At 31.1% G+C, this 16,792-nt stretch overlaps 1 protein-coding gene and 1 pseudogene across 9 annotated transcripts in view; one reads left to right on the forward strand and one right to left on the reverse strand.

Annotated features, from left to right (window-relative positions):
- The window catches only part of Slob (Slowpoke binding protein), an 82,026-nt gene that overhangs the window by 42,546 nt on the left and 22,688 nt on the right, over positions 1–16,792 (forward strand). The gene's annotated exons all lie outside the window — the stretch shown is intronic.
- On the reverse strand, positions 3,977–4,670 carry LOC143200106 (uncharacterized; annotated as a pseudogene).

Consider the following 16,792-nt stretch of genomic DNA (forward strand, 5'->3'; position numbering starts at 1 on the left):
TAGCGTGTTACTAAGAACTATGTCCCCGAAAAAAAAATGAGAGATCCTGTTTTGAAAATACAATAAAAATCTAATTTTTAGTTTATATTACCCCTTTAATAATATCTTAGTTGAGAAGAATAGATATATATTTAATAAAATTAGACATCAACTGGAGTAGTAGGACTGACTAGAGTTTAACGAAAGCACAAATGAGTTGAGTCGAGTGAGTGTGACTTAAAGACCCTGAACGATTGCATCAGCAAGAAAACTATGTAACCATGTCGTTACCTTGATTCAGTGCCTAAAGAGCAGAGCAGTTTGGTTCCAGTTTGAGAGGAAAGCCGCACAGATGTAGCGGTTTTACCATTGCTTCTCAAATTTACAATCAATCCGCGGATGAGTGGTCCCAATGGGTAACAGGGTTGTACTGAATTAAGGTTTTCCAAGGAGCTCATCGAGTGGGATGCGATCACTGTAAGATTTATTTGTATATTCTATACAAACTTTAGAGAATTGTAGATGGCTAGTGGTTCAGCCGTTAATCTGCCCGATAAAGAGGGAAACTTGAAATGTTTTTCTGATAACGCTGATGTAAAAGTAGCGCCCACATAATCATTGCTCTTGAATCCATTCGTATAGATAAAAAATAATCAAGGTATCTATCAGGGTAATTTGGTTGAAGCGGGAATATTATTGGAGAATATTGATAATTTCCTCATGAAGTGATCGACAGCTACAGGCTCAGGAAGTGATCTATCACCGATAATCTGGACTGGTGGAAATTACAGAGATAGGCGATTACGAACTGCACGAAATTTATGATATGAAACTTTGTCATAGTCCCGGGAGAAATTGATATTAGTGTGTGTCGGGATAACCCTGGCTGGAATTTTAATGAGCGGGTGTATTTCTCTGTATCGCTCCAATTTTAGTATATATACCGCTGAAGGGAGTACCATAAAAATGGAAGCTTCTATTCAAGCCGCCACCATCATCATCATCGTCAATCCATAGCCGGCATTCGGGGAGAGAGTCTGTTTTTCAGCATCACATTTGAAAGACCCCAAGCTAACAGATAACATACTGTAACAATACCCAAGTGTCGGAGACATACAGAAGGCAAGATAAGCGTTCGAAAAAGGCATAATTTATTTTTGATTATAGTATTTCCTTTATTCCACATGCTCCACATATTGCCAGAGAAGCAAATGGTCTCTCAACTTGGCCGATTCGGCTTATTATTTCAGCGATTGCTATTGCGATGCTACTTTTTTCTCCTACATTACAGATTCGAAGAACTCGCTCCTGCATTTGCTCAAACTGGATCCCGTTGAGTTTTACAATAGCAGTGGATCCGTCATATGTCCATACTTTTGTATTTTTTTAATAATTCTCAAGCCAAACCAAATGGTTTTGCAATGTGGACTATATCATGAAGTCTTTCCTCATTCAAGGTTTTACAAGGATGTTTGTACGTATTGTCAAGCTTAACGGCTATTATTCTCTTACTGCTCAACACAAACCCATCGAGAGTTAACTCTTATAATTGTTTAGTTTGTTTTGCTCAAAATCGTCATATCTAAAACGTTAAACGTAACTGCAACAATACTTATCTATTATGAAAAACAAGAAAAGCTTATGTTACGACTAAGGCACGGTTAATAATCAACTCAAACTTTTGCTGCTAAATTATTTATGGCCTATCAATATTATTATATACCCGTACAGGTTTGCCGTTTGATAAAGAATATTCTGTCAGAAACTGTATTAAAATTGTGTTGTGTAAAACATTATATCTTAAGTTTAGCAAATCGTAAGAACATAACTATTAAGTATTGTTAAGGTTTTTGTAGCAGGATATCTGTTTACTTTTTAAATTCTCGGTTGATTAATCCTTATTAATGGAATATTTTAAAATTTGAAATATTTTGTTGGCAGTTTCTCAGATGAGCATCGATTGTTTGTAGAAGTATATGGTAACAGATATAGATCATAGCGGATAGACGAAAGTTTACGAAAGGGAATAGTTCGAAGTTATTAGTGTAAATGATGTATTTGAATATGAAGCACATAACGATTAGTACAAATGCAATCAGGTAATGTTACTATTATTTATGAAATCTACATGAAAACACTTAAATTCGACATAATATCATCACGTGTTTATGGGAATTTCTTCTTCTATATAACATTTTCTTAAAGAGTTTAGTTTTGAAGATATGAAAAAATAGATTTTTTCAAATTTTTAGACTAGAGTACACAATAATAGATCTAATATAATATATACAATAACAATATTTTAGATGAGAAGAATTATATATATATATATATATATATATATATATATATATATATATATATATATATATATATATATATATATATATATATATATATATATATAGACTCAGAATAATGGATAACGGTAACAAATCAGTCACATTAATAGAATGACTAACTTAAAAACAATACCTAAAAACATCCAGTCAAATTTTATGCTATATAGTATAATGTAATTATATATAGCAGTCATGTAGCAGTAAAACTGCTGGATTGCAAAAAATTCTAAAAAATGATAGACAGTATTTTGATTACTATTAAATTAATATGATATATTAAATTAAAATTAGTAGTAAAATCAGTCGAAGCAAAAATAGCGACTGAAACAGTCGATATTAAAAGGTAGTCAATTACCAAACAGTCGTTAGTCGATTTCAGTCGATAGTTCCCAACACTACTAGAAATCCCAGAAGACATCCGGTCTTGCCCAGCTTGGTTACTGGCGTGACTGGGATCATTTTCCTTGTCGGATCATTCACTCTTGCCTAGGACAACAACAATTAAATAATCACAAACATAAATTTAGGACCATACCCAGGCAGGATTCGAACCCGCGGCCATCGCAACAGTAGGTGAACCGTCCTATCGCCTTTAGTACTGCGCCACCAAGCCGGCTGCTAACTATTATGATTATTATTAGACATTAACTCCCCATTCCGAACTCCTATTTAAAATGACGTTCCATTATCAACCTAATATAAAGAAACAGAACGAATACATTTTTTGTTTAAAGAATTAAACGTGTCAACATTTAGACGCGAGCCTTCACATTTGCTGTAAATAACCACGGTAAAGACGTGTTTTCTTTTCTTGGCACTCCGTCGGCACGTCGTTACACAAATTGAGCAAATAAAAACTAATGGTTTTGCTACCAAATCCGTACACAATAAACGCAGCAAATCCGGTTATGTTACAATACTGATTGCATTGGGGTTGAACAATATATTCAAAAGGATAAAATAAATAGATTTCCTCCGAATTTTACTCCACGAGAGGAATACCAATGAACTTCAAACTGTTGCTATACTATTACTTCAAACTTAAAAATTTATTTTATACGAATTTTCTTTTAATTGTTATGTCAAATGGTATGATAAAAATCTAACTTAGTAATGGCAATAATTATATTTTGCTTTCGCAGTTTTTTTTAATTTCTTGTAAAAAACAGCATCATATATTTATCATCGTTTAACATAGTATTCATCACTGATCATTTTTTGAATACCATTGATCGTAAGTAAGTAATAGTTATATGGAGAATGAAATGGAAGATTTTCTCTTTTCTCTTTTGAATATGGAAGATTTGGCTCTGCTGGCCCAGGATTTATCAGTAACACGGATCAACACAAAATTTGACTTTAATTTTAATGCATTAAATTCCAATTCTTTAGGTCGTAGTTGGACGAAATTGTTTTTTTTATTTAGGAATCCACTTGAACGATATTTGTCAAAATCTGCGGTGTTAATTTTTAATTGAAAATGAAACCATTTAAATGAACATTTTAATTATTTTTATTAAGTTTTACTATCAAAATAACTTACAAAAAAGTATAAAATAATTTAAAAGTGCACGCTTTTACTTTTTCTTTTATGTTCATAGGTACTATCTCTTAATAATCCCCAAATATAGTCTCCCATCATGTTTTCATTGTATTCATATATGTATAACATTATCAAGCAAATTCCACTGTTTTAAGCGAGAGCCTAAAAGCTCTGCTATACTTTTTGGAAAATTTAAATCCCGAATTAAATCATTAAAATCTTCTGTAGTAATAAAATGGTGTTTTGGTTGTTCTGGTGTAGGTAAAAATGAGAACTAAGAGATGAGCTACTTTTCCGCGATAATTTTTTCGGTGGCTCAGGTACTGGTCGTGTCAGATCATGTGCGACTGGAGCAGAAGGGGATTCCAGATCAGGATATTCGATAGGTTTTGCATGTCTACCTCTACGTCTTTTACTCAAATTCAAAATGCAAAAGTAGCGGTCGTTAATGTGACCTTTTGGTTCTCTCTAAATGCTTGGTGTCGCAAATTTCATTGAGCTTTTCTCAACTTGATATCATCCTAAAATATAGAAATAGGATTTTAATATGCATATTATATTTAATTCACCATTTAATTAAAATGAATTTGCTGATTACCTTTCAAACATCTTTTACAATTATTACAAGCAACATGTGGAGTCCATGTCTTGTCTTGATTCCGAACAGGACAGTTAAAATATGCTTCGTAGGCTTTACAGAGAACGTGAGATCTATTTAAGTCGTATTTTCCGCCTCGAACTTTAATAAATTGCCCACCTATATAACAAAATGCACCAGCATCATATTTACACTTTCGCGACGACATTTTAAGGTATTCTAGATTTGTACAAAATACCTGATTGTTGTTTATCACTCTAGTGCCATCTATCAGCGCTATGTGAATGTTTAAACCCCACTCTGATCGCGCGGTATTTTTTAATTTATTAAAAATAATAAAAATTTATAAAAAATTCAAATATGAATATTATTACCATAACTAAAAGCAAACTTTATACCAAAAAAAGGTAATTTTTTTTGTTTTTTGTTCATAACTAAGCGGAAAATCATAAATATTTAGGACATAGATCGATTTTTTCGTAGAGTCGTGTAATTAATATGTCTTTGTCATTTTCTGCCGTTGAAGCTGTGATAAAAGGCATACATGAATGTGTTTACTCACTATGCCTTTGATACTGTTTTCAGGGTACTGACAATTATATAAATATAAACATATTTTACATGTGTAGTGGTACTCCGCTCGACAGTCTTTGTCGTATGCCTCACGAACCGAAACTTACCATAATATTGCTTAGTATGGTTTGGTTTGTAAAAGGTTGAACTTTATAAAGTTCCAAATCCAAAGTGTGTCCATTTCTTCTATCTTTTCTTCCGCTTTTCTTCTTGTAACTTAGGAATACCTTGTATTGCTTTCTTGACCTAAATTCGTTATCATTCTTACCATTATTATTATTTACAAACAAAAGTTCTATCTTTATATCATTTAACGTAAATATCCCTTTGCCATGGAACAATCTACATCATTACTAAATTATAAAATTTGACTAATAATTTATACCTTACATACATGTTATCGTATTGCATGGCTTAAATTTTCTCTATTAAGTAATAAATAATAATAGTGGCTATTTCTGTAGAATCGCAACCGGTATTCGGTAAACTTCTGTAGTTTCCGCTTGATTTTACGACGTTGCCAGTTACAAGCAATGGAGAGGTAGAATCTGTTGTTTATAGTTTATTTGTTCTTGTATTGTTCATATTTCTATTATAAATGCTGAGCAGTAATAGATAAATGATTGATTTGTGAATATTGTTAAAAAAGCTACTATAACAGTTTCAATCTGAACAGACATAAAAAGATATTCCATCGTGGTGCGTATCCATTTAATTATTGTTTTAATTTTGCAAATTGGAAAATAACATTCGCTGTTAATTCTGAAAAGTGTAAAATAGAAATGTGTGAATGAATAAAAGTAGCGTCATGTTATGAGTGATGTATATATAGTAGAGGTATCGCTTACATTATATTATCCTACAACTCGCAATGCCGTTTGAGAAGTCGATTCAATAAGTCGCTATTTCTTTCGCTAAGAAAATCGTTATTTCCCAATGTATATTTTCGACGTTAATGCTAAGTCAGAAAATTATATCATTATTCAATCATAACAATGAATTAGCAAATTTAAAGTAGAAAGACGCTTAACAAGAAGTACGGAAAAATCGAGACAACCATCAGATAAGATTAATATAAAGAAAACAAATATAAACACAGTCGGTCAGTCGGGCTACATCAAACATGGAATAATGAAGAAACCTAAAATACGATAAAGATGTTCTTATTTTAGAACAGAACTACATAAAATATAAAGTCGTAGAAACTGTTGTTTCCTTTTTCTCGTTTACGGATTTGTTTATCATATGAAAAGTCTGAGAATAAAATTATTAACTATCAGAAACTATTAGCCGTTCTCATACCAGGACATATTATATATGTTTACACTGTTGACGATAAAATTAAACGCAAAAAGCGAACGGTCAAATTCGCCGTTGAAAAATGTTGACCGCTTCTAAATAAAATATATCGAATAAAATAAATAAGATTCGGGATAATTTATAGCTTATCCTTATGGAGCTTATGTAGAGATATGGCTGGTTTGGTGTTAAAATGCTCGTAAATACATAGAAATCATCTTTATCGTGATTTTTGCCTGAGCTTTGAGTTTAAGCTCACTGATATTGATTTTATGTTTTATAGCAATTACATATAGGGAATCTTGATAAAAGAGATATAACAACGGAATGATATAGCTGGAAAGTCAGTAAACAATAGCATACACTACATTTTAATTATTAACAATCAGCGTTTTCTTTCGACACCCGAGTCAACTTATTTTTGGCAGTAGATTTTACCATTAAAATTGGTATTGAAATAATTATAGTGTATCTTATTTTTTCCTATTAATTCCTATTATTTTTTATTATAAAAATATTAATAAAATTTTGTTAAAATATGTAAGGCTTTACGCTTCTATTATTTTATCATAGATGAACTTCGTTGCTGACCAATATACAATTGGTCTTTACAATAACTTCAATCTAGTTATATATCTAAGGGACTAAGTCCTAACTTAGTCTTTAGTTTAATAACATGTATGTTTTGCTGTTTTTGCTATTAAACACACCTCACTACATTACATTACTCAAGATCAAATGTCTTCGACAACAATAATTGCAACATCATAAGGAAATGCAGCTACTGTGAGATATTCCATTTGTGGTACATCACTTATGTAAAGTAGGTAACGATCTGTCCCCAAAACATTTCCTGCTTTAGTATTCTTTGATTGTAGAGTAGGCTTCCTCTTATTTAACTCTAAACATTCTGGGCATGATAAGGCGTATAAGATTTGTATAGTTCCGTGTGTTGCTTCGGTAACATTTTCTGTAGCTTATGAATAAGGCCGTCATGCCAAACCTTATCGAAAGCTTGTCCTACATCTGAATAAACCTGAACATAATTTTTTCTTCATGGGATTTTCCAATGACATCTATTATTCTATGCGCTTGATAGATAATTGAATGTTTATTAATAAACTGTAATAAATAAATGCATTACATATATGCTATTTAATGAACTGGCATAATTAAATATACATATAGCGACACTAAATAATTTACCTAGAAAGTTGATATGAGAATATATATTGATTAAAATATTTTCGATAAATTTTTCTTATATTTTTGGCAAAATTCTGCATGTTAGTTAGGCAGAGATTCAATCGTCGATCCATTTTCGAATATTTTCAGCATTGCCAAATTGTGTTTTAGCCAAACCATGCTGCTGAACAAGTCATAAACAGGGGGCGTTATATCTCGTCTGACGAATGCGCTAGATATGGCAGAACATCCTATGCAAAGAGGTTATCTTTCACAACTGTTGCAACATGTGGTTGAGCGCTGTCATGTAATGTTGGGTGCAGACCTGTATTCGGGCCGAATGAATATATAAAATTGTATTTTAAATTTTCTTGCATAGGCAAAACAGAATTCAGCAAACTTACTTGGTTGCTTATTTCCAATGTTTGCCAGATGATCTTCAGCGTTTGGCGACGAACAGAATCTTGTCCCATGGAGTGCGAATCGGGCCAACAAATTTGAGCCAGAATGGAAAAAATTAGCAGGATTATGAATGACATAGGTTTTGGCTTCGAAAAAATAGCCCTGTTTTTATCCTTGTAATTTAATTCTTGCTACAAAAATGTTTTTGAATGATAAATGTGTGTATAGGTATTAGTTATTAATAATTAATAATAGTACATAAAGTTCTATAAAAACCTTATAAAAAAATATGAAAAATTTAAATTAATATATTTGTATTTTCCTTGCAAGAATCGTGTTTCTGAAATATGAAATAATACTGCTATTTTGCAAATCGTAATTATTAACAAATTTAAACGTGCCATAAAAACAATTGTTTTCCCCATCCTTTCTAGTTATAAAGTCATTTAGATTGTAATCATTATATTTTCTACCTAAAATAGAGGTAGTAAATATAGCAATTTTAGAAAAGAGTCGTTTACCTATATTCTTCAGACAGCAGTTATCATATCACTGCGGTGTGAATATGTTAGTACTTATTTTTATACCCCTATATCTTTGTTACCAAGCCTATTTTATACTAGCATAATATCTTCTTATAAGAACTGTGATTCTTCCATCCAAATCATCTTGTGCTCGTCTACTTTTATTTTCTAAAACTACTTAACCATTGTGTCTGAAATAATTTCAACACAGTTAACAACTAACAACTAGTTGTTTCTAACTTTGAAGGATAAATCACTTAATGACATTTATAAATTTTATGCTATAAAATATAGGTAACATTCATTAATTTATGATGGTATTATGTCAATCTTATAGTGAAATTTCCCCATATGTACATACAGCCTTGGAGCTGAATATACCTTATTTATCTATAATTATGAGATCTGATGATTTTTTAATATTTAATATAAACTAAAAAATTAGTATAATTATACAATATCGATGTTTAGATATATCGATATTTTAAAAAGTTTAATAAAGAAGAAATAAAGAAGGAAGAAAAAAATAAAAATATTGATATATTGGCCCAAAAATATTGATATTCTCGAAACAGTTTAAAAAGTTGCGATATTTTGAATGAATTTTTAAGTACCAACTTTATTAAACATAAATTAAAAGGTTTCTAAAACTTTTAAGAAATATCTTTAATTTTTGGTTTAAAATATCGAAAAATATCGACTAATAAAATTATCGATATTTTTCCTACTACAGACTGCCACTAAAAAATAAAGAAGACCAAAAATAAATAGGTAATCTAACTAAAATATGCTCCATTACTAAAAAGTAATATAATACTTTGCCTTGACAAATGGCGTTAATAATGTACTAATGATAAAAAAACTGCAAGCAAATTTCCGAATAACCTAACAGGTCAATTGAAAAGTCCCCGGCTTACCATAGTAAACCACATTTTTTTGAGAATTTTTTTTATTCAACATAATCCCCTTCAAGGGTGATACACTGATTATAGCGACCCTCCAACTTTTCGATTGTCGACTACTTGTCGCGTGTGTTTGCTTCAAAATAGGCGTCAGTTTCGGCGATCACCTCTTCATTCGATGAAAATTTCTTTCCAGCCAGCATTTTTTTGAGATCTGAGAACATTAAATAGTCGCTGGAGGCCAGATATGGAAAATACGGTGGATGAGGAGGCAACTCGGAGCCCAATTCATAGATTTTTGCCATCGTTTTCACTGACTTATGACACGGTGCATTGTCTTGATGAAGCAGCACTTTCTTATTCTTCAAATGCGACCGTTTTCGGCGATTTCGTCCTTCGAACTGTCAAATAACACTATGTAATAGTCGCTGTTGATGGTTCTTCCTTTTTCAAGGTAGTCAATGAAAATTATTCCATGCGAATCCCAAAATACAAACGCCATAACCTTGCCAGCCGACTGTTGCGTTTTCCCACGCTTTGGAGCGGGTTCATCGTGTGCACTCCACTCGGATGACTGTCGATTGGATTTCGGAGTGAAATGATGGACCCATGTTTCATCCATTGTCATATATCGACGCAAAAACTCGGGTTTATTACGCTTGATCATCTTCAAACAGTGCTCCGAATCATCAACTAGTCTTTGTTTTTGGTCAAAAGTGAGCTCGCGCGGCACCCACTTTGCACAAAGCTCTCTCCCGGATCTGAGCACTTGGAAAGTGGCCCAATTAATAATGATTCTCAAACCAGAGAAAAAAATTTGAAGGCGTCCCATAAGTCTGTTACCTGTGATATTTGAAATTTTCGAGAAACTATACATCAAAAGACTCTAAAGAACCACTGAAGAAAGATATATTATTCCAGGGCAACAATATGGCTTTCGTCACAAACACGGAATAATGGACCAAGTTCACAGATTGATCAACTAAATAAATAATACACGATAAAAAATACTGCCTGGGTGCATTTCTCTGTATATTTCAAGACGTAGCATACGGGACTCAAGTTAAATTAAAAAAGCTTTTGTGCCACCCGTTTTCCAAGTAACCAAAGTCATACCTCATAGATAAATATTTTATTGTGAAACAAGGTGACGAATACACTGAATTATATCCAATATATTCAGGTGTTCCGCAGTGCGATTAAAAATAGTATTTACTATTTAGGGTAAATGATAATGCTCGGTGAATGGAGGTAAAACGAAATGAAACAATGGTGTTTACATTATGTGACCGTTATTTATTGGCAAAATACAAAATTTAGAAAATACAAAATAGATAAAACGGATGGTAGCGGTGTTACCTGGAGACCAGGCTTGGGCAGTAGATGGTGGTACGTCTAAACCAAACGATGGTCGGTTACTGAATGATTGGAAATACCCTTCAATAACATCCCAGACAAACGTCTTGGGGTACCAGCTATTCGTTATCGGATTCTAGTTGGCGCTGCTGGCACCCCGCCCGTGTTCAACATCTGGGATTATATTTCTGGGTATTTTGTAGACCGTTATTCCACTATGTAAAATTCGACATGCCTCAAGGCAACTATTTTCAGACAAATGCACGGTTCGACTGTTTTTCCATTCGTGATGTCAGACGAACATGTAAGAATTATTTGCTGTATAAATTGTGCGAGAGCAAAGAACGGAGATAATTGCTTGGACCAGTTTATTTTAAAAGTACTAATTTTTTCCAATGGTAGTATAAGCGAGACGGAGATGTATATATTTCTTCACGTGATAACTTTAAAATAGAAAAAGAAAGAAATAATTACTATAGAAATATTACAATGCAATGAATAATTTAGTGGTAGAATTACTTTTATATTTGAATGTTTGTGGATCTATAAAAACGAATGGAATGATATCCCCACAAATGTTTTATTATATATCAATAATATGTTAATTGCTATTTTTAAATAACATACTATAATGAATAAAGATAATACAATAGAACTTAAACAAAACCTAAAAACTGAAGATGTACAATAACCATAAGTACTAAATAAAAATTAAATATATACCTAAGCATAGAAAATAACTATGTTAGTCCATGGCATAACTAAAAATTATCGCAGAATAACTATTAGAGCCTTTTTAAATAAAATTAATGTCCCATTTATTATTGAATAGAAATATGTTTTAATCACTATTCAAAAATATAATCGTGTTCGGCTCTTCTCCCGTGATGCGATTTCTTCGATTTTTAATAATTTGGCCAGATTTTAAAAAAGTTCGTTCCGAGGAGATAGATGCTGCAGGTACAGCAGAATATTTTAAATGTAACTGGTATAATTCAAGTAATATCATGTTATGAGCTTACCAAGAATCTAATGGATTTTCTTGAAATTGGAAACGCCCAATAAGCGGCATTTCCAAATACTGCTTAATTTTTTTAAGTTGTTTTTGTACCTGCTGTAATTATTTCTTTCATTCTACCTAGTTTTTTTTATCAAAATGTCTTCAGATGTAAAACATTCTTTGTCAGTATTTGTGACTTGAATTTCGGTATAGTACTGTATTTGTATTTTTTGAAGTTACAATAGAATATACCTCTTTTGTAATAATTTGTTATATCGCCTCAGCATTATTTGTAATACTTAATACTGATTTTGTTAATCCAGGATCTAAAAGGATTGTCTTGTATTGATGACATCTAATTGCAGATAGCAGAAGTTGAGGATTCTCTTTCCAAATATTCTCAAACCATAGAACGTTTCGCCGAATGCATAATTCTTCTGAAAAGTCATGACAGAATAAAAATAGATTATAAAAAATATTTCTCTATCTTACCTGCTGATAAAATAAATTTTAACCAAAAACTTTCGCGACCATCATTATTTTGTTGTGTTTTTTAATAATCAAGAAAATATATCGTTAATATTTAACAAAGAAGAAAATTTATTTATTAGAAATATTGAATATAGTTTATCACCAGTATCATCAATATTTTTTTACGAAATGCAACTGCTACTGTAAAATCTTCTTCAAATCGTTTCGAGTACAATTTTGGAACCTTTCGAACCTAAATTTACTTTTCAAGATTTTAGGAAAGAAGTTTTGATAATCAAAAGACTTGACCACAAATCGAGAGAATTAGATCAAAACGAAAAAGCGAATCCAAAAAAATTACCTTTTATTGCCATAAAAACACTCAAAAGTATTTTACTATTTATCATTTACAATTTTAAACTTTTTACACTATTACATTAACAATCATGAAAAATATCATTCCAAAATGCTGCTATATTAATATTCAATGTATTGTTATTTACAAGCAAAATACCAGAAAAATCATAAAACTATATATATTACATAATTATGTAAGCATAAATTGGGTACATTTTTGTCAAGGTTGCGGCTAGGACGATAGAGCCAGCATGTTAAAAATGAGTTGAATGAAACTAGTACAACCGAAAATAGTAACTAAAACTACACGACTGAAATAGTAACAAAATCAGTCAAACCGAAAATAGCGCCTGAAACAGTCACTAGTAATAGGTAGTAAAATCAGTCGAACCAAAAATAGAGACTGAAACAGTCGATAGTAAAAAGTGGTCAATTACTAAACAGTCGATAGTTAATATCAACTGTCGACATCATCGAAATTTCCCAATGCTAGTTTCTAGGATAACATATGATAGTAATTACATTAAACACTAGTTTATACGTTTCTACAAGAGATCACTTGTTCATGTTATCTTTTACATGTCATATTATAATATTATTTCCATCATATATTTGGGCAAACTTTCAAGGCTAAATAGCATAAAATATCTCAAAACGAAATATAATGGAGTACATTGTATGCAGTATATAGCGGATTTAATGAAACGAGTCATATATAATGTTTTATATTACTCTGAGCCACTGAATTAACTTCCCTTTTAATTAATTATCTACAGGACATTATTCGTTTTTGACGCAATTTTCACAGTCTGTCGAAAAGGTATGCATTGTGTATTAAAATTTCTAGAACAAAATCAGGCGAATCCCCCAACCGTTGCGTTATTGATTTTGAAAGGGTTAGGTTTATAAACAATGTTAATATACGAGTTATTGGGTATACGTGTTATATTATAGAAATCTATATTATAATAAATTGGATATGACGAGTTGTTTTTGAGAATTAATGTCATTCATGTCATAATTAATGTCACTGTCATCTGAAATTTGAGATAATTTCAATAAGTTAAAAACTAATCATAAATATACCACGCGATAAAAAATATAAGGTGTTCATCTATATAAATAAAAATGATTCATCTAAATGTATGCACCTTTATAATCACTCAAATTAAATCGTCATATTGGACAATAGGTTAGATGTAAAAAACAAACATAAAAATATTGATTTATAATAATAATATACTATTGATATATTATTAAAAATACGTTTATTTTATAACTAAAAGTAGGATTACTTATTAAGATTTTACCAGAAGTAAAAACACGAAACTACAAAATTCGCCATGTTAAGTCGAATATTAATTAGAAGCGCTACGAAACATTGGCGTCACTTACAGTCCCCTTATCACCATTTTCGCATTTCAACGTTTCAAAATTTTATTTGATTTATTTATTTTATATATTACAAGTAAAACAATGGTTTTGGCAAATAACCTAAATTTGCTCAATTCGTCGATAGTGACTGTAACTGAAATAATAATTTTAAAAAGAATACTAAAACTTTTATAGCGTTGTAGTAAGTGAACATTCCAGATATACTAAACATGAAATGTGGTAGAATATTGAAGAACATTAAGTATCGCCAATCGCCAATTGGGAACTGTGAGAATAGTATTATTGAAATAAAGTACCCAGTATTTGCTAAAACAAAAATGTTGATGGCAAATTGAAAAATTTTATGTTGACACTTTGAAGATAAGTATGCCAATATATTTGACAGGGTTACCAAAATATTCATTTTAAATAGTTGATTCAACACAAAAAAGTTTAAATATATACATTTGACGATAGAAGTTTAATTTTCATACACTTTTAATAGCTCTGTGGAGTGAAAAAGTGTATGTGTTGTTGTATCAAATTAACGGGTAATATATGGGACAATAAAACACAAAAACTTTCATTTTAAATATTATTTTAATAATAGCCTAACAAACTTATAAGCTCATGCAAATGAAATTCTTTTTCCAGCACTTTATAAAATATGTTTTTAGGGCTGCTTTAACCTATTAAGTTCTCCTCTTATGAAGTCTTAAAATTAAGTTTCTGGTTAGTTTATTCTAGTTTACTTAACTTCAGTGACAATATTTAGGGCCATACATTATTTATATGTAAGTATTGTTCGAAATGTTTTAATTTTTGCTTGACATAACACACACAGGCGGTACAATTACGATAAAATCATATTGTTCAATTAAATATGTATAACTTACTCATAACCTGATGAAGTATAGTTTATTGGACTATTTGATATACAAGAAACCAGATAATACATATGATATAGGATTTTTGTAATATAACCATGATGGGATTTAATTGGTACTTGTTCAAGGTTTGAATTTGTCTGTTTATTTTGAGAATATATGGTCGTCCAGTTATAGTAGTGAATGTTCAACCTGTTCAGTTAGAAATTCATTTTCTTCTGCCTGGTTGGCAGTCACATTTTGTTAAAATATATACTGACTTCATGAACATCTCCACAATTAATTACATCATTATTTTAAATATAATTTTCCATATTATATGGTAACTGAAGAAATAATAAACTTAAAAAGGTCTCATATACACAATAATCAAAATAAATGTAAGGCCTCAAATGTTATCAACGGTGTTATTTATATCGATATTATTTTTATCTATTTATATCGATTTATTTTAATTACACCTTAGGCATATTTAAAGGTACTCAAAATAGTATATAACTTAATTAATAATAACTCACCTGGCTCGCGCCTGGCAAGTTGTAACCACATGTTTGTAATATTTTTTTGCCTTGGAGTGAAACCATGGAAAACATCACCTTGGAAAGAAACTTATTTGGAGTTTTTACCGATTTATAATTACATTGGAGCCTCACATTGTCGATACATATTAGACTTAGTTAATATAATACAACATTATTAAAATAATACACAAATAAGAACTATACATACAAAACAAAATTATTTCTAACCTCAATTTTTCTTTCAAATCCATTTATTTAATTCTGAAACAAATAACTTTTATTCTGGCGAGAGTAAATGCGTAGAATTGTCATAAAGTAGTTTTTCAAAAATAGTAATCTAGTCTGTTCTTTTTTGTTTTGTTCGTTATTGTCATTTTAAGGTTTGTACAAAATTAAAATGTAAAGGTTTACGGAAAAGTTGTTTTACATTTATATCGCATAATATGAAGAAAGTAGCACAGCAGACAGTTGACAAAACATTAGCAGATTGACGTTTTCTTAAATTGGATTTCGAGTATAAAAGGGCGCAATTAACTAGCTTCAAATTTATTACATTAAACAATTCTGTTAAATAAACAAAATAACATAAATTAGTATATAAACGACCCGAAAAAATCATATTCTAGGATAGTTTTAATAAACATACTGTTTACATAAACCACTTGACAATGTGTATGATTAAATGAAATTGATATAATTCAGTGAAACGTGACATTTTGTGTTGTTGCCGAAATTCCGTAGGAGCGTTTAGTAAAATGTCTGCCATTGTACTGGGGCATGCCAGTAACTCATTATCTTGTATCGTTTCTTTTAATTTGACCCTGGCAAATACATAAATCCTTTAGAACCATATTTGGTTTTATACCTACAAAAAGAAAATATGTCCAATTCAATTTCAATTACCTTTACCCTGGCGACAGGGCAATCAGAGCTGTTGCGATAGTCCCCAGTTTTAATCCTGTTGGGGCATGATCATACTTTTATGTTTTACCCTTAGGCAAGAGTGCAAAATCCGACAAGGAAAGTGATCCTAATCATGCCAGTAACCAGGGTAAGTATAGATGTCTTCTGGCATGATCCCCAAGTTGGTCACTCGCCAGTCGGTAGGTTTAATGTTGAGGACCGTGGTTCGAAGCCGATGTTAAACAGTATCTCCAGTCCAGAAAAATCCTAGTTGTTAAAAATGAAACTGAAAAATATTTAAAAAATTGCCATTTGCAAAACAAGAGCAAGCAAAACTTGTTATGACGAGTGGTTACAAAAGAGACTACAGTAATCACTTGTTACACGCGGTGGTCTCATCAACCGTGGTTTCGCTTATCCGCGGTTCAGCTTTTCAGGTTTAAGCTAGCTTAGGACCAATTAAGTCTTGCTTTGTTGTAACGAATCAGGTGATTTTATGGTGAATCCAATGCTTGTTTACCCTTTTGGCTCTTGGAAAAATAAAAATAAGGACTGTGTTTTACAAATGCTTGGTTA

This window comes from Rhynchophorus ferrugineus, unplaced genomic scaffold, assembly GCF_030347505.1.
Source record: "Rhynchophorus ferrugineus isolate W39M unplaced genomic scaffold, kcgeb_rfMv2 rfM1, whole genome shotgun sequence".
In the NCBI taxonomy this organism is placed as follows: Eukaryota; Metazoa; Arthropoda; class Insecta; order Coleoptera; family Curculionidae; genus Rhynchophorus; species Rhynchophorus ferrugineus.